This window comes from Corvus kubaryi, unplaced genomic scaffold, assembly GCF_017639235.1.
Source record: "Corvus kubaryi isolate FWS band 111438036 unplaced genomic scaffold, C.kubaryi_AGA036_p1.0 37300, whole genome shotgun sequence".
Classification (NCBI taxonomy): Eukaryota; Metazoa; Chordata; class Aves; order Passeriformes; family Corvidae; genus Corvus; species Corvus kubaryi.
Window position 1 is genome coordinate 17,890,017 of NW_024581093.1, and position 15,060 is coordinate 17,905,076.

The window sequence follows — 15,060 nt, forward strand, 5'->3', positions numbered from 1 at the left end:
GGATCCCCTATGGATCCCCGCTGGATCCACGATGGATTCCTGCTGGATTGCCGCTGGATCCACGATGGATTCCCAATGGATCCCCACTGGAGTCCTGATGATTCCCTGCTGACTTCCTGATGGATCCCTGCTGGATCTCTGCTGGGCCCATGATGGATTCCAAATGGATCCCCGCTTGATTGCCAATGGATCTCCGATGGATCCCTGCTGGATTCCTGATGGGTCCACGATGGATTGCCGATGGATCCCCGCTGGATTCCTGCCGGATGCCCACTCTGCTTCCCTGTGTGTCACCTCACACCGAGCATGGCCAGTGAAATTAATAATGCCCCAAAGGTTGTTCCAGCCGTTTCGTGCTTTAACGCCCACTCCACAAAAATTCTCAGACCTTTGTGGAAGCCAGGGTCGCTGCAAGGCTTGGATTTCTGAAGGAAACGGCAGTGATTTGTTCAGGCAGCAGTTCTGAACGGCATAAAGGGCAAGGCAAGGGCTCTGGGGAAAGGATGCAAGCTCCAGATGTCTCCTTTAATCAAACCTTGGTCCAGACCATCCTCCTTGGGGCACGTTTGCCTGTTTGCCAGGAGGAGTCCATACCAAATCCTGCTACTGTGTCACACGGCACTGCAACCCAGTTTTGGTGATGAAGATATCCAACCCTACTTCTCTAGAATATTCTCTTTCCAAACTGAACTACAACTACTAAATGGAGTTTTCTGAAGCAACACCAAATAATTTTTATCTTCAGTGACTCTTGGTTCTGTTTTGCCTTGAATGAGAACATTTGTTTACAAGCACACACCTTATCCACTAGTCATAATTTGTTAATTATTTCTATCTTATAACCATGCAGTAAAACTTTCCCAAGCAGCCATAGAAACAAACCAGTAACAAAAATGTACCAGGAACCTTCCAGTGATCACCTGAAAGGTGGAAGTACTCCCAGAAATCACCTGTCACACAATTACAGATTAATAACTACCTGCAAGTCAAAGACTCCTTGCAAGTGGAATTAGTTCAGTAATTTAATCAGCCTCCATCCTCTCTCCTGCCCCTCCTCTGGAAGGATGACTGCAACTCTGCTGATCCAGCAGCTCTGCCAAGTTCTGCAGAGAGAGTGCAGTGGGAGAGGCAGGCTCTGCCTTTGGGATCCAGATCCACCTGCAAATCATCAGGACGAACTCCAGCTGGTCAGCCACAAAGAATAACAGCAAACACCTAGGTCAGCTTAAGATCTGTTTATGGCATTTCACTGGGCTAAGGTAATGCCAAAGGTTACAGATTAAGTGATTGTGCACGCTGACAATCTGCCCCAAACAGCCCTGGACAGCAAGCAGGATGAGAAGGAAGGAGGAAACAGAAACAGCAGCAGGTGAATTTGTAGGTCAAAAACAGGAGAGGGGGGACAACGAGTGATTTCTCCCTCTGATCCAGAAAGTTATGCTGTACACAAGGAGCAAATTCCCTGCGAGCAGAGCCAGCCTGGAGGGACACAGCTCCCCCACTGCTCAGCAGCAGCTGAGCCACCTCAGCATGGTCAGCTCACACCTCTGCTGCCCCACGGGTCCCATCCTGCCCCCTCTACTCCTCTCCACCTCCACAGAGTGTCCAGGGCCTGGTGACCACCACCCTGACCAGGTCCCACCCTGCCAGGTCTCCTCCTCTCCAGAGGAACAGCTGCCAGCAGTGAGGATTTCCCGCAGAGCTGCTGTCCTGGCACACGGACACCCACAAGGGACAGCCCGAAGCCTCCAGCCGGGCCCGCAGGTCCTGGCCCCCTGGCAGGCAGCCTGGGCTTGCTCTGAGGGCAGCAAGGGGAAGCTCTCTGCCCACACTTAGTGCAGCTGGGATTTGCCATGCTTGGAGCACAGCCTTCTTGGCTGAGGAATTCCTGCCGGATCAGGAGGGAGGATGGATCATGATGGATGATGTGAATGTGTAACTCAGCTGGGGAGAACAAGAAGCTATCCTCTGTATCACCCAGCTGGGTAAGAGCCATCCACATGGACACTGAAACTTCCAAATGTCACTGCTATCTGCTCCAGCTCTGGCTGTCAGGGGAGCTCCCACCCCTGGAGTATTTTGCCCTTGCAGACACGGGGCAGGCACAAGCAGGGCCCTGCTCCCCATGGATTTCCAAGCCTGGGAATGACATGGGCTCTGTAATTGCAGCCAGGTGAGGATCCAGGGCAGCAAAACCTGCAGCCTTTGTGACCAGTGCGGCCAGGACAAGGCTCAGGTGGCCATGGCCAGTCCTGCTACCTCCTAGTACTCAACAGCAACTGCCAGCACAAGCAGAAGGCCGGGCTAGCAGGGATCCACCACGAAACTCAACTGTGTGAAAGAGCTAGCACCAAGGAATACACCTGGAAAGCAGAGGGATAAGTGCTGGGCAGTCAGAAATGCCAGGCAGCATACTGGCAAAAAATCATTTTGTCACTCTGTTCACTTGGCAGTGCCCACTTGTCACCAGACTGAGTAATCACATCTCGAACAGCCTCAGATCTGCCTCTCAGTGCCTGCCTGGATCTGACAAAACTGCTGGCCAAGGCAGGCAGAGGAACTACTTGGAGGATGTGCAAAGAATTAAACCCTTCCTGAAGGGCCATAAAAGAACAGCCAGCCCCCATTTCCTCCTTTACTAGAAGAGCTTTGAGTGAGCTAGAAAAATGAAGCGATTCTCTTCAATCCTGGTAAAACAACTTCTATGATTAATTCCTTCCTATAAATAGGTGATTAGGCATCAACCCTAATCAGGACTGGGATTCTTGGATTTCATCACCACTTCTGGATTTTTTGCACACTGATACAAGTACTTGGCCAGCAGACAAGGCCATCTGTGGGTAGGGATGTGTGTGATCCCTCTGCTGTCACATCAGTCACCTCTGAGGGAAATGGAAGCACCACACGGCCTTTCAGGAGAAGGGGATGTGGCAGAACATTAAATGGTGACCAAACTGACTATGCCAGGCTGGCTGCCTTTGATCTAGACATATTTCGGGAGGAAATTTGTGACTTATAAACACCATGCACTAATAAAATCTGTTTGCAAGAGCACAACCCAGGGCTCGTACCCTCGCTGTGACACAGACTTCCCTTTCCATCTCAGGTACTTCATGCAGGCCAATTTTTGCTTTTTCACATCAAGTGCTCTGGGTAGGACTCCCTCCTGAAAGGTCCTTCCCCTTCCTGTGCCACAGGAGCCACACAGACACACCACAAGGGTTAGTTAACATGCACCAAAGCATCCCAAATAAGGAGCATTCTCTAATGTTTACTCGTTTTACAGATGAAAGTTTAAGTACTACTCATAATTTTAAAGCCATTTCGAGGCACAAGAGAATTTTGCAAAAGATCTACAAAAACTTGTAAGTAAGACACTCTCCCCTGCAGATATTTACAGCTCTGCATGGCATATCCAGCATTATTCCATTGCAATTAACAGAGGACCTGCAGCATAACACAGGAGTGGAACGTGCACCTCACAGGTCACTGTGACCAAGGGTGAGCAGTAACAGAGTTCACATCAGGAAGTGTTAAAACAAGGCAGTCACACACACACCTGAAAGTTAAAATTACTGTCTTAGGTATTTATAATCCATGGCATAGCCATAAAGAGTTTTCTGCATGCAGAAAACACTGGTGAGAAACAAAGCATAAGTGCTATTTTTATGAGATGCTAAACATATGAACAACATACCTCATGTGGCTCCATATGGGATGGAAAAAATTTGCATTTAGTCAAGGGATTCAGGTTTCAGTGCCTTTTCACTACTTTGATTCTGCCTCTAAGAATCATGTTTATCTTAGCCATTTGGAGCACTTACATCAGACCTTCAGTGCAGCTGCCCAAATCACCCTTTTTCAAACCACAACAAACAACCAACACTCAGCTGTTTTTCTTGTGTAACTAAGATTATATTTTTTTACATTTCTACCCACCTCTGATGATTTCAACCACCAGCTTCAGAGGCCGCCTATGATTTTCCTGCACTCCTCTGAGCACTGCACAACTACTTAATGCTGCAGGAATAAGTCTCTCAGTGAACTCAGAAATATGAGTTGACCATACTGGTGTTCAGCTGCCCATTCCCCCACACAGGACAGTCTGCAAGGAGTCCACATGGCCATAGGCCTCTGGAATATATATAAATACATAAATATATAATTCTACACAGCTCTGATCTGAACAAGGCTCCACCACTAGGAGAGCACAGTTTCACATCACAATCTTTGGACAAATGTTAAATCACAGCACACTGCAAGCACCATATGAAGATTTGAAAGCTGGGTTATAGGGCCCTGAATATGGGTTTATTCCTGAAATGCTGGTGGAAGCTGTGAATCACAGTGATTCTGCTGTATGTAGCTCTGTGGGCAAGCTATTCCAGCCCTTTCAAGAAGGCTTTGCTGCAATGGGAACAGCCCGAGCTGCAGCAGCAGGTTTGCAGCATAGAGAACATCATAACAGCCGATCTTATTCCTTCCAATAAACTCATTTTAAAAGATTTTTTCTGCTGATCCACCTATCACTTGCCCTTACCTCCAGAGAGCACAACCGCCTTTTTTGTGCCATTTTCAGTAAGCTGTGATTTTCAGATTCGGCTTGGAGGACCTTCGTTCAATATCAAATAAGAGTATTTTTTTCACATATATCATTTATTTGAGGAAACGGAAGGCTTCTTATTGAATGCTGTGCATGTGATTGCACTGCACCCAAGATACTCTTTTCTTGCTAAGTAATAAAAAGCTGCTAACCAAGGAGTCTGAGAAAATGAAACTCTCACGAGATATTTCCACAGAAGCAGCCAAAGGAAGGAATAGGACAGAATGAGTGGGGAGCATCCAGAGAAACACTTTTCCCAGCCCTGACATCGGGCAGTGGGAAGCCAAAAGAGAATGAGAGACCTCTCTTCTGATCAGAAGAGAGTTTGGGCTTGCTCAGCTTCAAGTTTGTTATCCCTTCATCCCACCTTCCCAAACCAGGAACTGTTCCCTCCATGTGCTCCCCCACTACATTTCTCCTCCCTTACACCCCCACCTTTTCCAAACAAGAGCCCAAACCTCTCTACCCACCCCACTGAACATCATGAGGTTCCGATCTGAATTGATTAAATCCGCTTTGTTTTTCTACAATTCTACAGAAAGAGGCACTTAGTACTTTTCCAGCTGAAAAATGGCAGCAGAGCCGCAGGGAAACCCAGCCCTCTTTGGCCATGTCAGATCCCCAAAGTCAGTGACAGCAGCACCTGGTCAGAGCCTTACAGCACAGATTTGACCTGCAAAGAGCAGATCTTTTCAGTGTAAACCAGTTTTAATATTCCAATTGACTCATCTTCAAAGGCAAGACATGATCTAAGCCAATTTGTACACAAGCCTTATCATCAATTGTCTGCATTTACCCCCAGCCTCTAATGCCATGTTTCAGTATTAAGACATTTTGTTTAATCCCATCTCTGGCTACAGCTGCTCTAGGATTATGATTTTTCTTACAAGTAATTCTGTTTTTCACTTAAGAGCCTAGTGCTCTAGCAAAAAAAAAAAAAAAAAAAGGTAGATTATCTGCTCAACTAATTGCTATTTTTTAATAATACATTCTAAAACCTAAGCAATGATTGTGGGGCTATATATATATATATATATATATCTCTACATATCTAAGGAGTAAGTAAGGTCATACCACTTGAATTTTTCTTAACTTAGCAAAATACAGCGAAAACACATTATTCATATATTATGTTGTCTTGTGTCTTGATACACCTTTTTTTTCCTTCATTAGCAATTAATTCCACTCAATGGCAGGAAGATAATTTTCATAAACTGATCAATGAGGATTTCTCAGTGAATTAATGGGGCTTAGCTGTCTTTATGTAATAAAACTTGAAAAATTGAATGTCAAACATAAAGGTGTACTTTTCCTGTACCTTGTGTAAGCCTCTAAAACCATGTGCAATCCCACATAACAGTGCCTGATTCCCCTGGCTTTCCCTCCCTCTGGTGCCCATTCCAAGTCCTCCTAGGGCTTGCACCATGCAATTCCCAAATCCAAGTTCATGTACAGAGCCCCTTCAGGGTGTGTGGACTCTGTAAATAGATCTCTTCACAGCAGCACTAATCCCTTTCCATCAATAAATTCCCCTTCTTTACTCCCAACCCCCCACAGGGTTTTGTCTGCATTATTTAAATGCAGCTGGATTTTGGTCTCCAGCAATGGTAAAGTCTACATCCAGCCCCTCATGTGGGGCAACGAAAGGGAAAAGAAAGGAAGAGCATGTACAGAAAGCCCTAAGTGGGTGGGACACGTTTTCATTTTGCTGTCAGTTCACATTGTCAGATACAAAATGATTTTGAAAGCAACAGAAAAGCAGTGTAATAACAGCGTCCGCAGCGTGGCTCCCAAATCCATTGCTGGCAGCCCCGCGGGTACTGCACATTGATCACTGCAGCCAAAGCTGCACTTAGCTCCAGACTAAACACCATCAGGAGGCAGGGGGGTAAATAATGCATTTCCCTGGGGCTTTTGACTGAATATGTGATCATTTCATGCATTTCATACCCTGAGAACCAGCCACCCACGCAGGAAACTGTCAGCCGCACTCTCCCTGCTTCACCTGGTGCTTCACTCAGCCCCAAAGAACGAGCATCCGTCAGGGGAACGAGGACCTTGGTGCTCCAGCAGCAGCACAGTTTGAGGTTCCCCCGCTGGACTCTGGGCAGTGCTGGCTCCAGTCCTTGTGTTTATTTTCCAGGAGATCCACGAGCAGGAACCATGGTTGCTCTGCTGTGGCACTGCAAGCAACGTTAGCTCAACGAGTACAACATAAACAAGGCCTTCTTCCCTTTTTAAAGCATGCACCAACACTTTTCATACATTTCTTCCTCCTCAGGGACAGCCTCTCTGCATATTCACGAGAGTTTTTTCATTTTGACTTGAATATCAAGCCCCAACACTGAAATTTTATCAGTATTTGCCGAGCCAGGTGCACGTGTGTGTCAGCTGCATTGGCTTTCATGCTGCCAAAAAAACAGTAACTCACCCAAAGGCAGCAGTTAGAGGGGGGATATCAGCTGTTCCTGGACAGCTCTCATGGGATTATCTCCCAATTCAATCTCACATTTCAGAGCAGAGCAGAGCAGAGACATACCCATTTTAAGGTCTGATCACTGGAAACTGGCTGGAAAAATTGGCATTGCACCCTCTGCATTCATGTTATTAGTATTGTTGTATTTATAGGAGAAAAAAGGTATTTTCCTTGCCAGGACAACAAATGCATCTAGAATTTATAAATCCACATGTTCTCTCTCCTTCTTAAAACTTGGGTACTTAAATATTCCCAAATATTTCTGGTGGTAAAACATGCTACAATTGCTTGATATTTATATTACATTTCAAAGTCTGGCAATAGAGATCATGTAGAACCATTTATCTATATATCTTTATATATATATATGCATGAATAAATCTTTTCAGTTCTAGGATTTAATAGCTATAGGGTTTTGATCCTGACCCTTACTCAGTACTAAAAGAAATGTGTTATCAACATTTTGGCCACAGATATTACTTTGAAGATTGACACACAATGAATTTATTACATATGAAAAGTCTAGCATTGTTTAAATAACTTCTTCAGATGCAAACTGTTACTGGTGCTATCAGCAATCCCAGTGCCCCAGAATAACTAAGACTTGACCTTCTCAATGTGCTCCAGCACCAGAACAACTGTGTTGGATTTTTTCTTTGGTGTTCCTTTTAAGGCTCTCAAACTCTCTTCCAGTGCCTCACACAGTATCTGGAGGCAGAAGGCAGCACGGGTTGAGTCCTCCTCTGCAGTGATGGGGTGAGCAAAGGTGACTTTCAGAAACAGTAAAATGGGCTCTGGGTGTTTTATTGGCAGAAGCAGGGAATACTATAAATACTGTAAAGTAGTTTTAGATTAGCATGGAAATCAGCTGTTCATACTGTATTTTATTTAGTTTTGTTCCCTCTGCATGCTCATATTCTTAAGCAGATCTTCACCTGCTGGGAAGAGATCCAGGTGAGGCACTGGAATTTAATTCATGCTACAGGACAAAAACATGAGTAAATGTCATATTCCTGGTGACTTCTAGGCACATCAACACTGGATAGCATCCTTGTTTCTGATGCTGGATGATCCAAAAGGAACAATACAGCCATTGGGACAACAGCTTTTTTTCCCCTAAGACACTTGCTTACATTGTTGTGTAGCAGACCTGAAAAACTAACTGCTGGATCATACAGAAATTTATTTATTTATTTATTTATTTATTATTTAGCTAAAAATTTCAAAAATGAAGTAACATTTTAACAAGTCATAACACCAAGGCTCAATTCTGTAGCCTCTTAGGGCAAACTGAAAACTTTAGTATTTAACAGGCGCTCATTTTGGGACACTTTGTAGACCTTGGGAGGGGTTTATTTGTTAGAGCTCTGAAGCAAAGTAGCATCAGAGTTTATGGATGAAAATCTGCACACTATGTTCATGTTATACTTTAATGACAGATAATTACTGATAAGAACTTTTAACAACCAGAATAAAGGAGCCTCTAAAATATTAACTTATTCCAAATAATAAAGTACAAAGCATACACTGGAATTAAAACGAAATTTTAAAAAACAACAAAACCAAACCAAACCAACAAAAAAAAAAAATCCCTCCAAAATCAAATTTGGTCACTTTTCAAGCTAATAACCAACCATTTAAAAAAAAATTTTAAATCTAGTTGCCCTTTACTTTCCCCATCCTCTGACACTCAGCACATTTTCAGTTAAGCTTGGACCAAATTTGGGTCAGTAAGAAGGCCATGCTCTTCTGTCCAGCTTGTGCTGTAAAATAATGAAAGCAAGAGTGGCAGAGACATAGCTCCAGTGCCTGTGTTTGTACCATTCAATTGTTTCTATTGGACTTTTGATAGAAGTCAATTGTCCTTTTAAGTACAAAGGAACAAAAAAGTGGCTGTCCTAACTACAGATCACCAACTCAGGCAGCCTGTGGCTTCCTTGCCCTTCAATTCCTTTCTGTTTTCCCAGATACTCCATCATCATTTCCCTTTGCAGACAGCAGCCACTTATGGCTCACTTATACCTTAGAGTGCTCAATTCACAACCGTTCCTTTATAATTTTACCAAAAAATTTGGGAACATCTTGTTCTGTCCCAAGGATACACAAAGGCTGGCTAGAAATTGTTGCAGTCTGAGGGCTGAGTTGGTTTTGGTATCTCTTTTTTAGCTGGTGCCACGCTGTCTGCTCTTTCCACTGCATTAAACCCCTGCCCAGGCTGTCAAGGTTTTACCCCAAACTCCAGTACAACCTTTTGTGTTGCAAACCCTCAGAGTCTGCTCCTTCTCCTTTGCTTTGCTCTATTCATTTTGTCCCCAAGCCTGCCTTGCATTTCTCTGCAAATGAATTGCATGAGGCACCTGACTGCCCTGGTTTCCCAGCTCTCCACATCATTTATCATGGTGTTCCTCTCTCCTAGCAAGTGAACTCCTCTGCTCTTCAGGTTAAAATTAATTGCCAGATTGCTTATCCTACTGCACATTTATTCCCACAGGCCAAAACTATTAAACAAGAGAATAGGTTACACCCTTACTTTAACCATTAATAGTTTATAAAAATTAAGGTCTCACTCCAGAAATGCTGCCAGTCTGTCAGGAAACCTGGAGGCCGCTGATATATTTTTTTTTCATCAGTTTCATATAAAATCTGGCTGTATTTGAATCATCCCCTGTGCAAGTTCTTTTCTATCACTGGTTTCTACATCTCATGGCAACTCTTCTCGGGCAGGAGCCTTCCCAGGGCCTTGTTTTACCCTCCCTTTTGCCAGCCCAACCCATTTAAGCCAAGTTGGGCTTGCACAAGGGTTTCATGAGCCCTAAGGTTCCTCCCCAAGCATTTTGATCTCCAGTCTGCATCTCTTCCTTACTACCATGCAAAAGTTCACAGTTCCAGTGAGGAACTTTGCACCTCTGTGTATTTATAAATATTTTACCATCTTCAGAGGCTCTGCAGATTCACAAACACTTCATAAATAAAACAGTAATAAAATGGAGAGATACTGACTTGTGCATTCATTGGTAAAACACAAACAACAATGAATTAGGGAGTTTGTACTTCAAGGTGAACTAAGTATTTCTTGTTAGTACACAGTGGTGTCAGAAAGATAAAATCAATGTTCAATCGATTCACAATTATATTTTGGGTTGCTGCCATGCTGGCTTTTCCTCATTTGTGGTTTGGTTCAGGTGAACAAAGGCATGGCTGGATTCTCATTCGTGCCTGCACTAACAGCGCTGCAGGGCTGCCTTCTCCCCCCTCTACCAAAAGCCTCTTTTAAAAACCTTCCTGAGAGTAAATGACAAATACTTTACTTCAGTGTAAGAAATAAGAACTAAATCATAGAACTTCTAACCTCTACAAGGGTTACACTGACCAGCAATCCTTTAAATAGTCAATGAACTACTCTGCAGCATGGAGCTTTCTTACATTTCCCTTTTCTTTGCTCCTTCCATGACATCTGATGCACACACCGAGCTCTGCCACTACAGGTCGTGGCCCCTACACCAAAAAAACAGATTTTATGCCTGGTCCCCCACATGGCCATGGATACTCCTTGCCTCAGGAATAGATATATCCATGTTTCATGGGATACAGGTGGGTCTGACCATCCAAACACAGGATTTCTAGCACCAAGTGCACCACCCATGTCAAAGAATGGACCTACAATATATAAAAGGATTGTAACTATTCTGACATGCAGATTTACTGTTATTGCTGGTGGTAGTGGTGCTACCTAATTCTAAATGCTGTATGTAACATAACTCAGTATTTCTTTCTGTGTATTTCGGTATATTTATAGTTATGTATCTCCAGGGACACATATGTTATTATTTGTTAGTAATCCATTGGCCATCCTTAACTCCAAAAGTGCCATTAGACTTCATAACAAATCCATACAAGGACCCATGGAAATAAACACTGAGACTCTACAGTCACTGTCAGATGCTCGAAGGTCCTTGAAAGGGCAACACAAATTAAATTACATAATTAGCTATAAATTTAGTTAAGGAGCCAGAGAATGAGAGGGAAAAGAACATAGAGATGAAATTTTCCATTCCACATCCTTAAAAATTGGCATCAGGAAGATTGAATGCAGTTAGGGGAAATATTGGATTTTCAATAAGAATCTTGGACCAAATTATTTCTTAGCATATATACAGATATTCAAAAAAAAAACAAAAAAGTACAGCAGGCACTGGCAGAATAACTCACCATCTTCCTCAAAGGTCTGCAAGCAGGTAAATAAATAAGAAACTAAATCTGGTCCCAGAGCCCAAGAGCACCTTTTGTTCCACAGAATAAGACAGCTGGCAAGGCTAAAAATCAGAGAAATAGCCTCTGACAATTTGGGCATGACATAAAATTCCTGCAGAATCCTTTCCTGACATAGCAGTTATAAAAAGAGAGCCTCTTCATTCCAGGCCTTATTTCTTTACATGGCAGGTAAAAGAACAGGACTTCTGCCTTTGGGTCTTCAGGCTGCTGTGAAATATTTGTTACTGATATGCTTCATCTGCATTAATAATTTAAAATTATTTTTCCTCTTGACAAATTTTATGCCTAAAGAACAAAAACACTTGATTTAAACCTCTAGGAAATATTATTCAAAATAAATTTACCTGTCCTATAAATGCCAGCTGAAAAATGTTATACAGTAAATGTATGTATTTAAAATTCCACCCTTTTCATTAAAATAGCTTTCAGCACAGAGAAAATTCCTTTCTTAGTAATTCTACAGTAAGTTCAAAGTCAGAAAACATCTAAAACCTGGCAAAAATCTGTTTGTTTGGGTTTTTTCAGACAATTTGAAAACTTTTCCTTCAACAGATTCTTTTTATTACATTTTAGAACCCAGAGAGCTGTGAAAGCATGAGATGCTTCCTATCAACTCCAGAGCCTCTTTTCCTGACCTCTTTTGCTCTCAGCAGCAGGCACAGTTTCACTCAGCCTGTTCCACCACACCATGGAGACTCCCAGCAAGGAATTCCCTGAGCCCAGAGCCTGATGTAATCAGCTTTGCCAGCAGTGGCAGGGCACTGGGAATGCCCAGCACGGGGCAGGATGAGCTGGCCCGAGGTGACGTGAGGGCAGAAAGCTCTGCAGACTCTACAGCAGTGGGGAAATCTCACTGCTCCCAGACTTTCCATGCAGAAAAGACTTTCCTGTTCCCATGACTGGTTTTGCTCCTCATTTTTTATCTATGGTATTTTATCTATGGCTAATTGTATAATCCAACTGGCATTAATTTCATTACCACATTTTCCACGAAGCAAAAGAAAGACGTGGTGAGCAGTATCCCCCAAACATCTCGCTATGAATACAGAAAAATTCTCAGTCAAAAAGTGATCTCATTATAGCAAGAAAATTTATTTTGCCTTAAAAAGATTGGCTACCACACTGCAGCTTCCACTGAGCTTCAAGGATCCCAAAGCAAACCCCAGGAGATGGGAAGCTGAGCCGAGGTCTGTCACTGCACTGACAGCAGCTTTATAATGAAGTCCCTCGACTGGAGAAAATATAAAATCATCCAGAATTATCTGTCTTCAGCAAAGGTTCCTCACTGGGTTTTTTTTTCCTCATCAGTAAATTGGCCAACAGGCATTGTGGACAGCAACTCTATGCAGCTCCATCCATAAGCAATACCATTCCAAACCTTACCTAAATGTGCTTGGGCTCCCAGTCAGTCACACTCCCCCTTTCTATAGACTGGGGAAAAAATGAGAAGGTGGCAGAATTCAGACTGGAACCATTCAGGTTCACACAGGCACTGCCTTGGTCTCCCTTGCTCTGTGGTGTCCCAAGAAAGACAAACTAACCCAAAGTCAATAGAGAGGAGCAGCAGGAATCCTGAATAGCTTTTATTTTTGTTCCAGCTCTCCCAAATACCATCCATAAGCAAACTCCTATGTGTTAAATCATTTATTCGTGGCAAGTTTTCTTTAATACAAATCTATTTTACCAGAACAGAAAAGCAGATGCTACAAGAAGAAACGAGTAAGGATGTAAACCACCCACAGTATCACCATGACACAACACAGCACTGCTGCACTGGCTGTGCAAATACAAGTCTGGCCCAAGTCCCACTCCACAGCCAGGTTCCACTCAGCTGCACAGCTGAAGGAGCAAAATGGGAAAGTGTAAAAGCTGAAAAACACACAGAAAAAAGGGTAAAAAGCCACCCCATCTCCATATGCATGTGATGCAGCTTTGGAAATCGGTGGGGTGAGCAAAGCCTACACCATTCCAGTCCGTTCCAGCTGAGCACGGCGAGTACTGCTGGGTGCCCAAAGGCTCCTGTTCACTGTGGGGATGTTTCTGCAGGCTCTGATGGATCATGTTGTGCACTGTGTTGGCTGACCCAGAAACAAATGTTCTCTGTCTCAGAAGCAGTGGCAACTCCTACTGCAGCAAAAGGACAAGACTCTCACAGAAAGGGCTCTAAAGCCAATCAGAGAGAGATTTCCTCAGAACTGCCAAACACTGAGCAATTCCCCTGCATCCAAAGTCAGTTACTAAGGATTTTCCATGATTTGTGAGCTTACTTAACTTTCTGAGCATGGATATTTTAGTCAAGCTTAAGACCCCAAGCCTATCAGGACTAAATACTGATACTGTGAGTAAGGTGCCATTGGAGAAAGATATCACCAAAATTTGCAGAAGCACTAAATGCTAGGAATTCCTGAACTTTAAAGTGGAGAAAATATTTTGATATCCTTAAGTGCAGCATTAAACACATATATGATTCTTCCCAGGAAGAATGAGGCCAAGGGGCACATATCCAAAACCCATCAAACAGAAAATCAGACTTTCTGATGCATGTACAGATTCACACCTTCATGCCATAACCAAACAACAAAGAGCCCAAAAAGGAAGCCATGCAGATTCCATTTATTGAAATTATAATAGAGTAGTCTTTCAAGGAGTCAAATGTTCTGAGGAGTTGAAGAAATGTATTACAAGGTACCCTCTGCAGCAGCATTCTAAGGGATTTTAGGGTACCAAGGTACTATAGTTTTGGCAAACAGGTACAGGTATCTCTGAGCCATAAGGAAACACACCTGTAAATTCCCATAAACCTTCATTTCAATTGCCTCAGACTCCCTTAATGCTCGCCTGGATTTAAAAAGAAAAGAAAATGAAATAAAGGTGATCAGTGACAGCAGGAACCTTTTTCCAGGGAGTTCACATATCTTACATCACCCCAAACTTCATTACAGCCTTGCATCCATCACTGCTAAACCAAGAAGCTGAACAGCCTAAATACAGCAAAGCTGTTCTGATTGAGAGAACCTGCTCTCCAGGCTACAAAACCACCCAGGAGCAGGGAAGAAGGCTGCCCACACACACGTGGAGTCCCAGCTCCATGTCCCTACAAAAAGGATTAGTGGGACCACTCAGCAGGGTCCTGCAGAGCTAATGAGTGCATGGGTGACAGAAACTGCCAATGGAACTCGGGTCATAGAAAAAAACCCCAAACTGCTTACAGGACATACAGAAAAGGGGCCTCGTTTCATTCATTCTTTACCTAAAAAGCTAATGATGCTTTTCTTAGAGGTAAACAACCAGTTACGAAAGCTCATATGCTTTGGTACCTGCTGCAGCCCTGTTCCCTCTGTATCCAGCGCTAGGGCATTTATCAATCACACTGAGAAACGTCCCCAAGAACCCTGGTAACAAGTAGATCTTACTACTGTAAAGTGGGTTTAGCTCTCAGTAGGACTACATGACTACATCCTTCTCCTAGCCCCCATCCAGTCCCACGGAATTATATCCCCCGCACTGCCAGATAATCCCGTCCATCCCCGTGGGTTTACTCCAGGCAGTCCCTCCCTTTGAGCCGAAGTGCTGGGCTGGACTCGGCTTTCCGGAGCCGTTGTCCGCCTACAGCTCCTCATGCAGGCAGCGAATCCCCGCAGCAGCCCCGCCGCTCGCCGCTCCCCGGGGCTGCCGCAGGAGGGATGAGCGGCGGGGTCAGCCCCGGCAT